Raw genomic sequence first — 19,652 nt, 5'->3', positions numbered from 1 at the left:
ACTGGCGACTCTGCTGGGGAGTCTTTAAGAGGGGTTTACCTTAGGGCTTAGTTCATTGTTAATGTTTGTAATTGTTTGTTTGTGTGCTTTATTTTTAAGGGAAATGCTTGGGTTTGTTATTGTGTGAAAGATCCTACACCCAGATCTGAGTACCTTAGGTAAATGGCATGAGATCAAGGAGACTGCACAGCGTATACTGATGTGGTTGATCTGATGGCCATCGTTAGTGTGACACATTGGTTTGTCCTGGTGTTCCTTGGGATCCGACCTAAGGAAATGCTTGGCTACCGCATGGTGTCATTAAGCACTAATTCGCCCCTAGAACCTTAGTTGAATTAAACTTTGGCCTTTTAGAAAGTAGCGAGATGGCTGGCTTTGGTTCCGACTGAAGTTGGTTGATACTCGATGCTACACTCATATGGACTGGACTTTCGGGACCTTCTCGGTTGGTGATTCGATTGCCGAACTGAGATAAGCGCCTTCGAGAAAGGTCAATGATATGTGCTCCCTAGAACCCGATCTTAATTTAGGACAGGTTGAACCGACTAAACCTCAGTGGGGAGGGTACTTACCTTTGAACTTCATACAAGCCTTTAAACCTAAGGCTACTTGTGTGACTTGTTTGTGTTCATTATCTAACCGTCTGGTTTCCTTGCAGGATTTTTTTTTATACCTTAACAATTTGGTTTCCTTGCAGGATTTGTGTGTACGCTAACAGCTTGAACTCCTTACCCGATTTGTGTGTACGCTAACAACTTGAACTCTTTGTAGGATTTAATCGTCCTCATCAACTAACTAACCTTTTTCAAGGATCTCAAGTATTTAGGGCGCACAATTTCAGGTGCTCTTATCAAGGACTGAATTCCTATCAAGGGGCAAGAGGATTTATTTTCCTCTGGCCATATGTCTTCCAGTTTATAGGCACAGCACCTGTCAAGGGGCAAAAGGATTTATTTTCCTCTAGCCATATACCTTTAAATCAGAAGTACAAGTATCCCGAATCAGAGGTTATGACCCACTTGATATGGTGAGCTTGATTCATATGGAAAGACGTTCAAAGATGAAAGTCAAAGCTCTTCAGACAAAGCCACAACCAAATTCAGTTCTAATGTTGCGACCTAGACAAGGAGTTTCACATCTTCTTCCTCAAATCCCTAAAGCTAGATACTTACAACTCCTGCGTGGCTTCGTCGGAACCTTCTCCCTAGAAGTAATCTGCAGTTCAAATACGAACGCTTGGCTTGTTTTCCACCCTGGGGCACTTGATCAGTTCTGTAACACGGTGAACTGACTTTTATTTTTATTTCGCAAACAATGTTGCGGTGAGCACGAGTCGCCACCGACTTTTATTTTGTCCAATGTTAGGAAGGGTAAAAAGTACAGAAAAAGACCCTTTTGAAAGAAAGCGGGCTCGGGGGGTAAGTTATGAAAAGGGAAGGTGCAAGCACCCTTTTCATCCGTAGTTATCTACGGGCTCTTAACTTGCTTAGCTCATGTTTGTTTGTTTGTTTTGAAAGGAGCATAAGGACTTTAGCGTAAATGCGTAGCCTTAATCTTTTGAAATAGTATTGAAAAGATGTTTTTATTGAGCTAGGCAGTTTAAGAGCACTACCCTATTTAACTGGTCTTTTTCTGTAAGTTTTAAAGTTCCCAGGACTATCCATACTATATAGGAGTAGGTAATCCTTGTTATATTGGACGTGCGGGTCATCGAAGGGTCATCGAGGTCGTTTGAAGGCAACATGTAGAGATACCTTAGCAATCCGAAGGGACTATCATCATTTATCGAAGGCAACAATTCGAGGGACCAGATCATGTATTCGTAGGCAACACTTTGAGGGTCATCGAGGGACCATGATCTTTGATGATTTTTAATCGAGGGACAATTTGCTATTGGTACCTCTACATTTCGAGGGACACGACCATTATTAGTTTGTAAGGCAACCAAGAGGGGCGTACCCTAGAGGTGAATGAGTGCGAGTGTGTTGTTTTCAGTTAATTTGATCTTTGAAGTTAGTGATCTAACGGTTGATTTTAATCTTATCATACAATCCTATTAGCCATACATCTAAGCAGTATATCACAGTTATATGGTGCGGAAAGTAAAAAGCAGAAAGATAAATCCTACGCTATTACATGGCTTCGGGATGGGGAGTACATAATTAAAAACGGGGATGTGCGGAAAGAGAAAAAGAATCCTAATTACTCTTACATCTCATAAGCAGATAAAAATGCAGAAAATAATTATATACAAATTAAAATGTCCACGAGAAAGTTCGAATGCCTCAAGATGGTAGCACCTCACAAAAGCAAGAAACTGTTAGTCACAGATATATAAAAAAAAACTGGTAATAAGAGATATAACGAATAAATAATTAATCATGGCAAAAATTGACAAATAGATCTAAACTAAACAAACATATTAGATTCTAAAAGTAATTAAAATTAACTAAAATCTTTTTGATATTCTAAATAATAGGGAAAGAAATGAATAAAAAGTCTAATTCTAAAATAAAGATATTTTTGTATTATTAGATGTATCAAACAAATTAAAAAAAGAAAAATAGTAAAGGAAATAATAAGCAACCAAAAATGATTAAACAAACAAATTGGGCCAGAAGATAGCAAGCAGGATGGTGTAAAAAGGATGAGGGCGCTGGCCCAAAGTACATGAAGGCCCAAGAATATTATGAATCTGTCTCCAGGGGGTGTGGCGATCGGAATATAGGTACAGGGTGAGTAAATTCGTGTGGGCTTCTTACCACAGGCCCAATCAAATAAACCCTAAAACTAAGTAAAGAGGACCGACCCTCTTCAATTCACGTTTTCAGCCTCTGTGCTCTATTTTGTCTCATATCAATTTCCAGCCAGACAACAATAATGAAAAGGTTCCCTCTCTCATATCAAAGTCTAACAACATAAAATCAGTTCTTGTAATTACATCAAAACCAAACAGAAGCATCAAAACCAAACAGAAGCATCACAAAGTAACAGAAATTACCAAATCGGAGGGACCAAAACGCGATGAAGATCAGGTGTTGCTGTTGTTGTGTTGAACGTTTGGTGAGGATGTACCGTCTGATGTTGGAGCGGTGGTGGTGATGCCGAAAGATGAACGAATGTACCGTCTGATGTTGGAGCGGTGGTTGATGAAGATGATGTTAGCGAGGTTGATGCGGAGAAGGTCGCGCTTGTGGCCGGAGTGGTTCCGATGACGGTGGATCTCCGAGCAACGTGGAGTGGTCCGGCTGGAGGTGATCGATGATGGTGGTGGTGTGACATAGGTCCTCGTCGGAGCTTGTTTCACGGAGGGATTCTCGCGGATGGATCTGCAATTTGAAACGGCAACAATAAAATCCTTTCTTTTGTTACACCTCCCTTCTGTTTTTCATGTTCTTGATCTTTCTATTTCTACAAAAACAAACAAAAGAGATAATTTGTGCAAATCATGTTAGAATTACTCTACTGTTTTTATTTTTTGTTTTATTACTTCCTGCAAAAACTTTGAACAAATCTGAGTTTATGGTTTGAAATGGCGTGACAATAATTTGCAAGTTATTAACATGATGTTAGTGGTAATAATTAAAATATACAAGGCTGAGGTTATGCCTAAAACAATTACACGTGAGGTAGTTTTACAAAACAAGACATCAAAGTAAAATCGAAATTTTTTTAGAACATGTACAATCGTGAATTTTATATATAAGACAAAATCATGGTTCTTGTTATGAATGGGATAAATATACAGTGTGTATATAGAATAGTTTTTTTGGTGGATAGCAGTGTGGATGAAAGTTGGTTACTCAAAGTTTTGTGCGTGACTAAAAAAAGCTTTAAGGGTTAAAGAAACAACCATCAGAAATCGTCATCCGATTAAAAATAAATTAGAAAATAAAATAGGGAGGCCTCATATATTAATCATTGGCCAAAAACATTATAAAGATCATTTTTAAAACGAGGGAGGCCTCAGGTCAGGTGTCATCATTGGCCAAAAAGCTAAAAGAAATTGAAAACTTTTGAAAAGAAATTGAAAAGCGTATGAGAAAAATTTGTGAAAATTGTTGATGGAGGAGGTTTTGAAAAATTGTTGATGTGATTGTTAATGATCAGGGTTAGAAAAGTTGTTGATCAGGGTTAGAAAAGTTGTTTGATGGTTGAGGAAGTTTAGAAAATTGTTGATTAGAAAATTGTTAGTAATGACATATGAACAAATTGCAAAAATGATAAATAATTATTGATAAAAATCAACTCAAAAGAAATAAAAAATCTAAATAAAGATTGAATTAAATTCTAAAGAGAACGAAGATTAAAAATGCAAATACGATCAACTTTGGAAAAACGCTCACGTAAATCAATCCAAACGTCAATTGCATTAGCATGAAATACGATAGTTGAAGCAATTTGTTCAGAAACAGAATTCAATAACCAAGAATGAATCAAATGATTGCACCTTTCCCATTGATTACGATTGAGATCTTGATGTGAAGGAATATCAAGATCACCATTGATGAATTGAAACTTGTTCTTCGCTCCCAACGCTCGTTGCATAGACTTACTCCATGCAAGATAATTGGAACCATTGAGTTTTGGTGAGATGCAAACAGAGTTTGGTCCTTCACCTTGATGGATATAGTAGGGTGAGTCAATATCAGGTGGTGCAACACGCGGAGGCATGATGAGAAATCAAGAACACTGGATCGATGAGAAAGAAGAATCCAAAAGAAGGAATCAGAACGAAGAAGAAAAGAAGAACAGAAAGTTTCAGAAAAATCAAGAAGAAAGATCTTGATGAATGAGGCAAACGAAGAAGATGAATGAAGCAAGGATATGTTCAACTGATACCATATTATGAATTGAAAGAAATGGAACTTGCTTCATTAAGAAGATAGAGAAGATTACAAGTTGTTTATATACACAACTAAGTGATGCATGTTTAGCTTATCATGCACTGCCTATATACAATCTTAAACTACTAACTAACTTCCAGCTGTATAACTAATTAATCAGTTAGGTAGTTACACTCTCTCCATTTGTGTCTTCATTGTTGCTTGCTGTTGAAGGAAGCTCAGGTTGTAACAATCATTGTTTTAGTGGAATAAATGGGCGGGGGTGGAGGCTTTAAAAGAGACTTTTCAGAATATTTTTGAGAATTTGTTGAGCAAAATGGCTTTGGTGGAGGAAGTGGGAAGCTGGCAGGAGGGAAGATGGAAGTGGAACCTTGAAGCCATTAAGAGGAAACAATGACACTTTAGTTAACATTTTGGAAGATATCTCATTGTTAAACTCGATTGATGAAAACTGGAGAGATCCAACGGGGCTTTTTTTGGTCAAAAGATGTTATGAATGGTTGTTACATATGCATGTGGAGAGTCATTTGGAAGAAGAGAAACAAATGTTGCTGTACAAAATTTGGATCACTAAAATTCCTTCGAAGGTGCAGCTTTTTGGTTGGAGAGATACTTTGAATAGACATCCAACTAGAAAAGCATTAGTTAAAAGAGGAATGATTAGTTCGGAGCACAAAAGAACCGCGTTTTCTATTTCAAAGTTAGGGAAGACTTAAATCATGTTTTATTTGTATGCAGGTGTTCAGTGTCAGTTCCGAAAAAAATATGTGAATGGATAGACATTGATATTAGTCTTGATTCAGATTGTACCAACCATGCATGTAGTTTCATTTCGCATATGAAGGGTAAGGCTGCGAAGAATAAGGTTATACTGCCATAGTTAATGTATAGGACTGAACAAGGTTCCCATTTATTCAACCACTTTATGCATTCCGAGTCATTTTTCCATAAACTTGAACCAGTTACCTTAAAGTCATTTTCATACTTAGGAAACTTTCTACAAAGCAAGTGAAGTGGGCCAATATTATAAATGTTTGGGTTTTTGGCTCTAAGGGTGTCAAGGGCCTCACCTTCCAATTCTTCAAATGTATTAATGATGATTTTTGATGATGTCAAACAATTTCGTGCCTCAGAACCCAAAAAATCAAACATAATATCATTTAGATCGATGACTCTCATGAAGCTTGGAAGATCTTTTAGTCTGATATCTTTCATTCCAGATATCCAATCTAAACTTATATCCAAGGTTCCATCCGAAATAAAATGTTCACCTAGTAATTTGACAAAAGTATGACATTAATTTTTTTCAATATTTTAATTTTTTTCAAAGCAAATAATGTATTAATGGATTATAGGGGTATTCAATCCTAATTCAAAAGGAGAACAATGGTGCAAGCACCCTAACTAGTATTATCGAATCCAAGCAAGTTGATTTAAAAGCCAATCTTTTCTATCACAATCAAAAACTCCCTTAAATCTAACACCCGTTCATTCTCAAAAAAGAGTTTTAACCAAAAAAATCTATATCCTATACATATTTGTGCTCTCCATTAAACATGATATCGTTTCTCATTAACCATGTGAATTAAGTGTTGCACACCAAAATAACAACCTAAAATCTTTAAAAAAATGTCTAACCTTAGACTCATACTTGTATTTTTTTTAGTTTTAGACTTATTCCCCTTTTTTTCTCTAAATATTTGTCAGAGTTAAAGTAAAAAAAAAAATTATGACAAAGTAAAATCTTCTATATTTTAAACTAGTCAGAGACCCGTGCTTCCACACGGGTGATTTTTTTTCTGGTGTAGTATTTTTATAATGATATGAATAATATAAATAAAAGGAATTATAAGCAATATGCATAATTAAAAGGAGTTGTTTTACTTGAATAGAGTTAGAGTTTTATTGGTTGCTCTCCCAATTCTTTGAAAACCGAATACCCATAGGAATCGTTTTGAAATTTGAAAATAAATACTTTAGTTTTCAAATAAAAGTCATTATTGTTTAAAATAAAATAGGCATTGTATTGAAAGTGACCCTTAAGATTAAACATTATTATCGTATTCATGTGCTAATTTTGTGTGTAATAAAGAACCATATAAAAAAGGACATGTGAGTTGGAGAAAAAAATAAAATTTTAACAAATGCAAATGTAAAATTTTAAATATAAATGAAAAATATGAAATAATTTACTTAATTGTAAATTTAACAATAATTATATAGAAAATAATGATCCACAAAAAAAAAAGTTTAAGATAGGTTAAGAACACAATAGCAAAATTGAGTCAGGTAATTTAATAATTGACGGTCCAACAACAATTAAAAGAAAACGATATAGATCACTATGGTTTGTTTTTAAATGAAAAATGATCATATAAATTCAATTATATTAAATAATCATATAAAAAATACTATAAGATGGAGATAATAAAAATGAAATATTAACATATAAAAATAAAAATTATCTCTCAATTAATAGTAATTGTTGATTAAAATAAAATAGCTACTATGTTGATAATGACCCGTGAAATAAAAAAATAATTTGATGCGATATAAAATATATTTAAAAACAAATGTAAAATAAAGAATAATCATGGAAATTTAATTGTATTAAATAATGATAAAAAATCGTGAGATGGAGAAAAAAAATAAAAATAAAGATATTATCTCTTAAATAAAGACAATGATTGATTAAAATAAAATAGACATTATGTTGATAGTGACCCGTGAGATAATAAATAAATAAATAGAGAAAAAAAATTAAAATAAAAGTAAGAAAGTGTGAAAAAATGTGAGAGAAATTTGAAATTTTAATTAAGATAGAGAAAATGTGTAATGATCAATTAAAAAAATTAAATATTGAGTTGATAGTGGCCCGTGAAATAATTAAATATTTTTGAGAATAATAATTAAATGATCGATTATTAATATTTTTTGTGATAATAGATAAATGTAGAAAAATTAAAATGAAAGTATGGAAAAATGAAATGTAAAAGAAATTTGAAATTTTTAGTAAGATTAAAATTTAAAAATAGATTATTAATATTTTTTGTGGTAATAAATAAATTAAGAAAAATTAAAATGAAAGTAAGAAAGTGTGGGAAAATGAAATGTAAAGGTAATTTAAATATGACTTCCATCATCCATGGCTTACATGTGATGTCATCACTCATGCAATAAAGTTGTAGGGAAAATGTTATTTAATTCAGACCAATGAAAAGCTAACACTTGGGGCATCCATTCAATAAAGTTGAAAGAGTGAATACTTAATTTGTTAGTTACAAAAATGATCTTTTATTAGTGCAAATAAATTTTGGTGAAAGGGTAATTTAGGCAATTTGGTCAATCTATTACTCCCTCCGTTCCTTTTTAAGTGTCGTTTTAGCAAAAAGTTCTTCCACCAAGATAGTGGATTATTAGAGTTACTTTGTCCATTATACCCTTATTTATTTTTCTCTTTCTAAATAAATTCAATCATATACTCTCTTTTTCCAATAACTAATTGAAAAATTTGAGGTGGAGTTATTGAAAAAATAAGGGTATAAATGATAAATTATAACATTAAATTATAAAATGACACTTAAATAGGAACAAAAAAATTCTTCTAAAACGACACTTAAAAAGGAACGGAGGGAGTATTAATGAATAGAAGTAGATAGTAGATAGTAGATAGTAGAGTAGATATTTCAAAATATATTTTATTATCTATATTTTAAAATGTTAGAAGTGTCAATCCTTTTTATAATGCATGGTGCAAATAGTCAGATGCATAATAGAGATAAAATAAATAAAAAAGAATTAATATTATTTTTGCTCAGTACCATTTTAGTGAACTTTGGTTTTTCTACTATAAATTTTATTTTTGAGTTCAAGTTTATAATATAATATTTTTAATTTTTTTTTCCATGTAATATAAATATGAGGAAAGTTATTTCACGAGTGAATCAAATTTTTAGAGAACCAAATAAAATGATAATTCCTTCTATTATTTCTAGAGAACCAAATAAAGAGATAATTAATTCTTTTTATTCTTTTTATTCCGTCTATCCGTGTAAAATAATAAGATTTTCTATTTTTTTAGAGAACCAAATAAAGAGATAATTATTTCTTTTTATTCTTTTTATTCCGTCTATCCGTTTTTTGTTAATGTACAAATGCAGGTAAAATAATTAGATTTTATTTTTTTTTATGAAAAAAATTATGAATTAAAAAGTTATAATTTTATAAGTGTAGATAGTAGTTATTTTTTGTTTAAATATAATAAGGTTAATACCCATTTTGCCCCCTGCCATATGTGGTGTAGTTGAAAAACCCCCTGCCAAAAAAAAAGTTTCAAGAAGTGCCTCGTAAAATTTCAGAAGTTTGATTTTAAACCATTTTCACGCCACCTCATTAAAAAGTCTGATGTGGCAATTTTTTTTATTATTTTTAATGACGTGGTTGGCTTAGGTGGCATTATTTTTATTTTTCATTTATTTTAATTCCATGTGGCATTTTTATTATTATTTTATTGTTAATTTTAATGCCACATGTATTTTATATACTATTTACTGTAATTTTTTAATATATATTTTATATACTATTTACTATAGATTTTTAATACTATGTTTTATATACTATATTTAGCTATATTATAATAGCCTATTTTTATTATTTAATATTAATATTATTAGTTATTAATTAATAGTTAATAGTTAATGTTATTAATTAATATTACTAAATTAAATTAATATAAAATAATATTAATTAATAATGATAATAGTAAATTATATTAAATATAAATATTAATATAAATTGTTTAAATTAAATTAATTAACATAAATATAACGTTAATAGTAAAATAATATTAAATAAATTAAATAAAAATAAATTGAATTAAATTAAACATAAACGTTAAAATAAATTAAACTAATATTAATTAGAAAATATAAACTAAATTAAATTAATATAAACAAATATTAATTAATAACGTAAACAGTAAAATAAATTAAATTAAATAAGATATAAACATTTATATAAAATCTTTAAATTAAATTTATTAAGTTAAATATAACGTTAAAAGTAAAATAACATTAATTAAATTAAGTTACATATAAATATTAATATAAACATTAAATTTAATTAAACTAATATTAATTAGAAAATATAAACTAAATTAAATTAATATAAACAAATATTAATTAATAATGTTAATAGTAAAATATAAACTAAAGTAGTATTAGTTATAAAATATAAATTAAATTAAACTAAATTAAATTAATATAAACTAATATTAGTTAAAATTAATTAATTTGGTTTATATTTTATAATTTAATTAAGTTAAACAGTAAAATAAATATTAATTATTATTTTATAATTTAACTAATATTATTTAATAACGTTAACATTAACTAATAAATATTAACTAATAACTAAAATTTATTAACTAAAAATATTAATATTAATTAATAATGTAAACATTAACTATTAATCTTAATACGTAAACAGTAGTTTTTATATATTTGCTAAGGGAAATATAAACCATGAAACAAACCATGGTGCAGTGGTAGGGTGCTTGACATGCATTTTATGGTTCTTGGGTTCAACACCTCATGGGACAAGTTTTTTAAACTTTGATATTTAACATTTTAAGAACTAAACAATATTTTTTTGGCAGGGAGATTTTTCAAATACACCCCATATGGCAGGGGTGAAAATAAGTATTAACTCAAAATAATATAACCCACTTTAACTTATCATCTTTAGTTTTTTTTTTTTGAAATATTTACAATAATAAATAAAGGGTAAAATAAGTAAGAAAATAGGCTACACTAAAATCATATTTTATTTTTATAAATAGTGAAGTGTAAAACTATATTATTATATTATATGAATGAAATCGAAAAAAAAAAAATCAAAACTCGTCCAAATAAATAAGCAAAAGTATGTTTAACCCAATAAGTAAAATATAAACTCCTCTTAGATTAATGGTTCTGTATTGAGGAACACCTTATTTGAATTGCATAAGATATTTTTATTCTCTAATTTAAGTCTATCATTTGTTTGAAGAGTAGATTGAAAGAAAAAAAAAACTCTTTCAAATAGTTAAAAATCTCTTTCAAATATTCTCCTTTCATATTTAAAAAAAAAATACTGTTTTTGAAATTCATAATAAAAAGACGATCAATTCAAAATAACTCTAGAGCTATTATAGTCTATATACTAACATGAATAAAACAATATATAATTTACTAGTTTTACCTTTGAATGGAATAATTCCTCTGTTGACAAGTTCATCGCGTATTGCAAATATCCCAGCAAACCATAAGCAGAAGCAGTCCAAAACTGTAACTCTTGAATGCCCAATTCCTTAGCCACTCTTCCAGCAAACCCAAAAACACCATCAGCAATAATGCAGCTAACTGGATATGGTGATGAAGTGTTGAGTTTAATGACAAGCTCTTTGAATGGACCATAACAGTTTTTCCTAGTTGCGTCACACAACGCTGGAATATCTTGTGTTGCATCCTTATCTGATACTGGTAAGCCATCAGGTATGGTCTCAAATTGAAAATCTGGGAGACCTTTCACAAACTCTTCTCCCAGAGATTTTATCAAACGTTTGTGATTAAACTCGTTGTTCACGAAGGTTATGTGGAAACCATTGCAACGGAAGAGTTTGGCTAGTTGCATTAAGGGATTCACATGACCCTGTGCTGGAAATGGTACAAATACAGCATGTGGCTTTTGGAGAGTGTCCGTTTTTGTTTGATTTTCTTGAGTTGTATGGTAGTATGTGGGTGGGATTGATATTTTTGTGGGTTCAAATATCTGTTCTATATATAATAATGGAGTGTTGAGGATAGGAGATAAAATTATTGATGCGTGTGCCTTATATATATATATATATATATATATATATATATATATATATATATATATATATATATATATATATATATATATATATATATATATATATATATATATATATATATGTGTGTAAATACATAGTTTATTTTACTATTCTTTTCACTACTTGTACATTGTTTAGATAAGTAGCTTAGCTGGCAGAGTTCTATTGGTCTCTGTATACTTGTATATATACTCTTATCCACTTCTATACCATTCAAGTGAGATAATTCTTTTCTTCTTCATCTTCTTGCTCAATGAGCTCTCTCTCTTTCAACTGTGTATGTGTGATTCTGTTATTTCAGTTGCACCTTCTATGCATAGTTAATATGGTATTAGAGCTCAAACAGCTCTGGTAGCCATTGTTGACCACGATCCAGCTTGTTCGTTCTTCCCTTATCTCCTTCTACATCTTGCTCGATCGCGTTTCTCTTTTCTGTTTCTTGCTTTTCTTCAATGGCTTACCAGAATTACGCCGATTTCACAACGAATCCTGCAAATCCATTCTATCTACACCTAAACAAGAATCCAGCTCTCGTTCTCGTTACACCGGCACTCACCGATAAAAACTACCATAGCTGGGCACGACCTATGCAGATAGCCTTAATCTCCAAGAACAAGGAGAAATTCGTTGATGGAACTCTCACGAAGCCACCAGTTTCGGATCCTATGTATGCGCCATGGATCCGTTGTAACACCATGGTTCTTGCGTGGATTCAACGATGAATTTCGGAATCTATAGCAAAATCTGTTCTATGGATTGATAATGCTACAAACGTATGGAATAATTTGCAGATTCGTTTCTCTCATGGCGATATCTTCCGCATCTCTGACATTCAAGAAGATCTTTACAAGTTCAAGCAAGGTACCCTCGATGTTTCAAATTACTTCACTCAATTGAAGGTCATGTGGGACGAATTGGAGAATTACCGTCCCATCCCTTTTTGTTCATGCGCAATTCAGTGTTCTTGCGGTGCTATAGCATCAATCAAGAGATACAGAGAACAAGATTACGTTATCCGGTTCTTGAAGGGATTAACAGAGAAATTTGCGCATTCTAAGTCGCAAATTAATGATGAACCCATTACCTGACATTGATAAGGCATTCTCACTTGTTATTCAACAAGAAAGAGAATTAGATGTCTCAGCATCAAGCATTGTTCCTTCTACAGGTTCCAATGAGGAAGCCTCTGCTCTGCAAACTTCAACACATGAGGTGAATTACACGGCTAAGCAAGGCACAAATCAATTTCGTGCAAAGGCTTCAAGTGCTCCAAGAGGCAACAACAGAGTTTGCACACACTGCGGCAGAACAAACCACACAATTGAAACCTGCTTCCTCAAACATGGATATCCACCTGGATTTCGAGGCAAAGGCAAGACTCAAGGGACTGCATCCTCATCATCATCAAATGCAGCTGCAAGTCATACATCAGACACTACTTCTCAAAGTTCAGCTTCCTCTTCTTTTGGGTTTACAAAAGAGCAGTATGACAGCATCCTAGCTTTGCTTCAGCAATCCAAACCTAGCCCTATAGTCAACTCTGTCTCTACCTCACCCTTTGTTATGAACTCACACTCTTCAAATGTGAATAGTAAGAACCCCTATCTCTGGATCCTTGATACCGGCGCCACTGACCATTTTTCTTTCAATTTTTCTGCATTCATTGAACATAAATCTATAATTCATATCCCTGTTAGTTTACCTGATGGATCACAGGTTATTGCATCCATCTCTGGCACAGTAGCTTTATCCCCTTCACTAATTTTACATAATGTCCTTTGTGTTCCTAAATTTCATGTAAATCTTATTTCCATAGCAAAACTTATTGATAGCAATCAATGCTCTGTTCAGTTCAATGCTAATGCTTGCCATATTGTGCAGAATCATTCCAAGGAAATGATTGGTATAGCTAATTTGCACAGGGGGCTCTATGTTCTTGAATCCACTTCATCTCATTCCTCTGTTCATAATTCTGTTTCACACAAACCATGTAATCTCTAGCACATGAGACTAGGACACATATCCAACATAGGTTTACAGTCTATTTCCAAAAAATTTCCTTTCATTTCTTGTAATGATAATAAAAACATTGTGCCATGTGATTTATGTCATTATGCTAAACAAAAGAAGCTTCCTTTTCCTAATAGCTTATCTCAATCTACTTTTGCCTTTAATATTTTACATGCTGACTTGTGGGGTCCCTTTTCTACAATTTCCACTTTAGGACACATATATTTTTTAACCCTTGTTGATGATTACACAAGACATACTTGGGTTATATTTCTTAAAACTAAAGACCAAACTAAGAACAGTCTCATACATTTCATAGCCCATATTGAGAACCAATTTCAAACTACCCTTAAGTGCTTAAGATCCGATAATGGAACAGAATTCCTTGCCCTATCTGATTATCTTCTTTCTAAGGGCATTCTACATCAAAGGACTTGTGTTGAAACTCCACAACAAAATGGAGTTGTGGAGAGGAAACATCAACACATCCTTAATGTAGCTAGATCAATTTTCTTTCATTCCAACATTCCTTTAAACCTATGGAATTTTTGTATACAACATGTTGTGCATATCATAAATAGGTTACCTACTCCCCTCTTAAATTCTAAATGCCCTTATGAGCTTCTCTATAAGCAACCACCATCCTTGATTCACTTGAAAGTGTTTGGATGTCTTTCCTATGCCACTTCCCTCTGAGCTCACAGAACCAAGTTCAACTCTAGAGCTAGGAAAGCTATCTTTCTTGGTTATAAAGAAGGCACTAAAGGATACATACTCTATGATCTTCAGAATCACAATATCTTTGTATCAAGAAATGTGATTTTCTATGAAAATGTTTTTCCTTTGAAACCTATCAGCTCACCTTCTATTATACCAGACCCCACACCTAACAATGCACCTACATAACCTGTCCCTACCCTTGATGACACCCTAGTTGCTACACATAACCCTAGTCAACAACTTAGTACTACTGATGTTTCCCTTTCTTCTGACATTTCTACCTTTAGTAATGACAGCAGTGTACCTTCTGAATCCCAGCCTTATCCTAATTCTGCCCTTCCTTTCTCCACTGATGTGACCCTACAGACTGACCTTAGTCAAGGCAGTCCCCACACTCCTCTGTCCACAAATGTTCAGCTTCTCACTAGCCCTGTTACTACTTCTGAGCATTATACAGCTCATAATCCTTCACCTCAACCTAACAACTCTTTACTTGAGAGTTCTTCTCATGATATGAACACTTCACAGTCCTTATCCCATCCCTCTCCTCCCATAAATCAGTCTGATCCTACTTTAGAAACAATTCCCATTAGACAATCCTCTCGAGCTTCTCACCCTCCTCAGTATTTGCAGGATTACCATTGTTATTCAACTGCATCTATTGCATCTAATCATTCATCTCATGTGCAATACCCTTTATCTTCTGTACTCACTTATGAAAATTGTTCTCCTTCATATAAACATTTCTGTTATTCTGTTTCTTCTAACCTTGAACCAAAAACATTCAACCAAGCTATTAAGATGGACTGTTGGAAACAAGCTATGGATGCTGAAATACAGTCTCTTGAAGAAATCCAAACTTGGAGGATAGTTGATCTTCCACCAGGTAAAGTGCCTATTGGGTGTAGGTGGGTGTACAAGATAAAATACAAATCTGATGGTACCATTGAGAGGTATAAGGCTAGGTTGGTAGCCAAAGGGTACACACAACAAGAGGGCATTGACTATTTTGACACCTTTTCACCTGTTGCCAAAATCACCACTGTGAGAGTTCTTCTTTCTATTGCTGCTATAAAAGGGTGGCACCTTGAATAGTTGGATGTTAGTAATGCTTTCCTCCATGGTGAATTGCATGAAGAAGTCTATATGGCTCTCCCTCCTGGTATTTCTTCTTCTAACCCTGCTCAGGTATGTAGACTACAGAAATCCCTCTATGGCCTTAAACAGGCAAGTAGGCAGTGGTACTCAAAGCTATCATCTTTTCTGATTTCATTAGGTTATTCCCAATCCCAGGCTGACCACTCTTTATATGTTAAAACTCAGAAAAATTGTTTCACTGCCATCTTGGTGTATGTAGATGATATAGTTTTGGCTGGAAATTCTATGCCTGAGATTCAAAATGTTAAGCATCTTCTGGATTAGCAGTTCAGGATCAAGGACCTTGGCAAGCTTAGATTCTTTTTAGGCTTTGAGATAGCCAGGTCCTCCAAAGGAATTTTCATGAACCAAAGAAAGTACACCCTTGAGCTATTGGAAGACACAGGCTTTCTTGCAGCCAAACCATCATCTGTTCCCTTTGATCCCAACTTAAAATTGTCTCCAACTGAAGGAGAATCGCTATCTGATCCTACAATGTATAGAAGACTTCTTGGCAGACTTATTTACTTGACACATACTAGGCCTGACATTGCCTTTGCTGTACAACACTTGAGCCAATACATCTCTAAACCTCTTGTGCCACACTATCAGGCAGCTACCAAAGTGTTGAGATTCTTAAAGTCCTCCCCTGCCAAAGGTGTTTTCTTTTCAGTTTACAGTCCTCTCAAACTATATGCTTTCTCTGATTCTGATTGGGCTAGATGTCCCACCACTAGGAGATCCATTACAGGTTTTTGTGTTATTCTAGGATCTTCTCTCATTTGCTGGAAATCCAAGAAACAAAATACTGTTTCCAGATCCTCTACTGAAGCTGAGTATAAAGCTCTAGCTTCCCTCACATGTGAACTTTAATGGTTACAATACTTGTTCAATGATCTTCAAATTCGATTCTCCCATCCAGCATCTGTTTATTGTGACAGTAAGTCTGCAATATACCTGGCTCATAACCCTGCCTTTCATGAACGCAGCAAGCATATCGAATTGGATTTCCATGTAATTCGAGAGAAAATCACTTCTAAATTGATTCATTTACTGCCAGTCACCACTACTGCCCAGTTGGCCGATGCATTTACTAAACCATTACACTCTCCTTCCTTTTCATCTATCATGTCCAAGTTGGGACTTTGCAACCTTCACAGTCCAACTTGAGGGGGCATATTAATATATATATATATATATATATATATATATATATATATATATATATATATATATATATATATATATATATATATATATATATATATATATATATATATATATATATATATATATGTGTGTGTGTGTGTGTGTGTGTGTAAATACATAGTTTATTTTACTATTCTTTTCACTACTTGTACATTGTTTAGATAAGTAGCTTAGCTGGCAGAGTTCTATTGGACTCTGTATACTTGTATATATACTCTTATCCACTTCTATACCATTCAAGTGAGATAATTCTTTTCTTCTTCATCTTCTTGCTCAATGAGCTCTCTCTCTTTCAACTGTGTATGTGTGATTCTGATATTTTAGTTACACCTTCTATGCATAGTTAATAATTTGTCTTATTCTTTTTTGGGAAAGTAGAATAAAGGTATAGATAGCAAAATTTCAAGGATATATCTATAATGAGGAATTATGTTACAAGTTTTATAAAATAAAATGCATTCCAAAATTTAAAAAAAAATTATAATTTTGTATTTGATTTTTACAAAGAAAAAAAATTGTTTCTTGTTTTTGAAATTAATAATTTGCAAAACCTAGAGTTCAAACCCAAGTCACACGGGCTACAACGCTCCAAGTAAACCACCAAACCATGCATGTTTAGTTGTATATAATTGCAAAGAAGTTCTATATATTAATGCTCTATTCTTTTTCAATAATATATATATATATATATATATATATATATATATATATATATATATATATATATATATATATGTATATATATATATATATGTATATATATATGTATATATATATATATATATATATATATATATATGTATATATATATATATATATATATATATATATGTATATATATATATATATATATATATATATATATATATATATATATATATATATATATATATATATATATATATATATATATATATATATATATATATATATATATAATTTATTAAATAAATAATTTATTAAAATATTATTAATTTATTAAAATGTTTAATAATTTATATATATTTAATAATTTATTACATAAATAATATATTAAAATGTTATTTAATAATATATATTTACGAGGAATTAGGAGCCTATGTTATGGATGTTTACGAGCTACATGCCGATAAAGGGATGAAGTTACCCTTCACATCAGAAGCTACTGGTACTTCATATTTGCAGAGGCTGAAAGAAAGTTGGGTTCCATGAGAGTGTTGTGGGATTCACGCAGAATTCTTGTACTGCAATCTTAATGAACTCAAATGTTCAATGATTGCTGCCTACTAGCTTCAAAAGCTTCAAGGTGTTACAATTTTACAAATACCAATAGTTACCCCATACAAACAACTTCTGTGAAATGTTCAAAAATATTAACTCAAAAACAAATTAAAATATGAAAAATTATACAGTATGAACTATGAAACTTTTAATTTTGAAAATTTTCAAAAATTGGTTTAGTTAATTGAAAATTAATTTGATAATTATTCTTCTAGATGCAGATTCTCTGCAATAAATTATCACATTTATGATCATTGATTTGAGATTAGATGGTTGAAATTGTAAATTAATGTGAAATGATGTTGACCACTAATTTGAGATCTGTAATTGCATATCATGGAAATCCTAATCCCATTTTTGAATGATCTTTTATGTTTAAATGGATTGATTGAAGAGATTAAAGTGGTCCTTTAGTGAAATTAAAAATATTATTATTGTTTTCAATATTTAATCAAAGGGATGAAGTTTTATATTATTGTTTAATATATATATATATATATATATATATATATATATATATATATATATATATATATATATATATATATATATATATATATATATATATATATATATATATATATATAGGGAGCATATCAAGTGCTTTCACTTGATGAATCTAAAGGTTGATATTTATTCCTCTAATCTCTCATTTAAAAATGCTCTCACTTGATATGCTCCATATATATATATATATATATATATATATATATATATATATATATATATATATATATATATATATATATATATAATTATTAAAAAAGAATGAAGCATTAATATATAGAACTCATTTGCAATTATATACAACTAAACATGCATGGTTTGGTTGTTTGCTTGTAGCGATGTAGCCCTTGTGACCTGGGTTCATGTTATTATCGACCAAGAGGGAATTTCTTGTACTCTTTGTTTCAATCATGTTTGTTTCAATCATGTAGATCTTCCTTTCTATTTGCTTGTGACATGTAACTTGTTTGCTAGTGTTTGGTTTAGAAATTTTAGATAGCTAGGGTGCATCTACCTCATCCCAGAGACCTTGGATTTATTTTTGAGTTTTTCCTTTCCTTAGGTCCTAGGACTAAGATTATAGCTAGGTTTGTTATAACTTGACACACTGTGGTGTGGACTATCAAATTCGTTTGTAATGATAAATTTTTCACTAGTGCTTAAACAAGTGTGAAAGAGATCGAGCGGATAAAAGTTTTTTTTTGGCTTGGAGTTGATTTCATCATAAAACACATGTGAACGTTTTATCCTTATCTGATTGACTTCAAAATCCTGTGTGTCTGATTCAAGAGCCTATCAAAATTCTTAGCATGTCCCGCTAGTTCAATGTGGTTTGTTGGTACTGTTGAGACTCTTGTTTGATTTTGGAGATTTTGTTGTCTGAGATCTAACTTGGTCCTAATTGCGTGGTGTATCGATGTGGAAGTTGGCACGAAGCTCACTTATTTTTCTTTTTGCTTGATGTTTTAGTTGTGGATGTTTGTGGTGGTTCTTGTGTCTGTTTTCTTTTGTTTAGTGTTGTGTGTTTGTTTGTTTCTTGTTGCCTTGTGACTTGGCACTTCTTCTGT

General features: G+C 31.7%; 1 pseudogene; it reads right to left on the bottom strand.

The window, feature by feature from the left end:
- Positions 1–5,564: 5,564 nt before the first annotated feature.
- On the bottom strand, positions 5,565–12,314 carry LOC131658234 (linamarin synthase 1-like; annotated as a pseudogene).
- Positions 12,315–19,652: the final 7,338 nt, after the last annotated feature.

This window comes from Vicia villosa, linkage group LG3 (genome assembly GCF_029867415.1).
Source record: "Vicia villosa cultivar HV-30 ecotype Madison, WI linkage group LG3, Vvil1.0, whole genome shotgun sequence".
Taxonomy (NCBI): Eukaryota; Viridiplantae; Streptophyta; class Magnoliopsida; order Fabales; family Fabaceae; genus Vicia; species Vicia villosa.
This window is presented reverse-complemented; position numbering and strand designations above follow the sequence as displayed.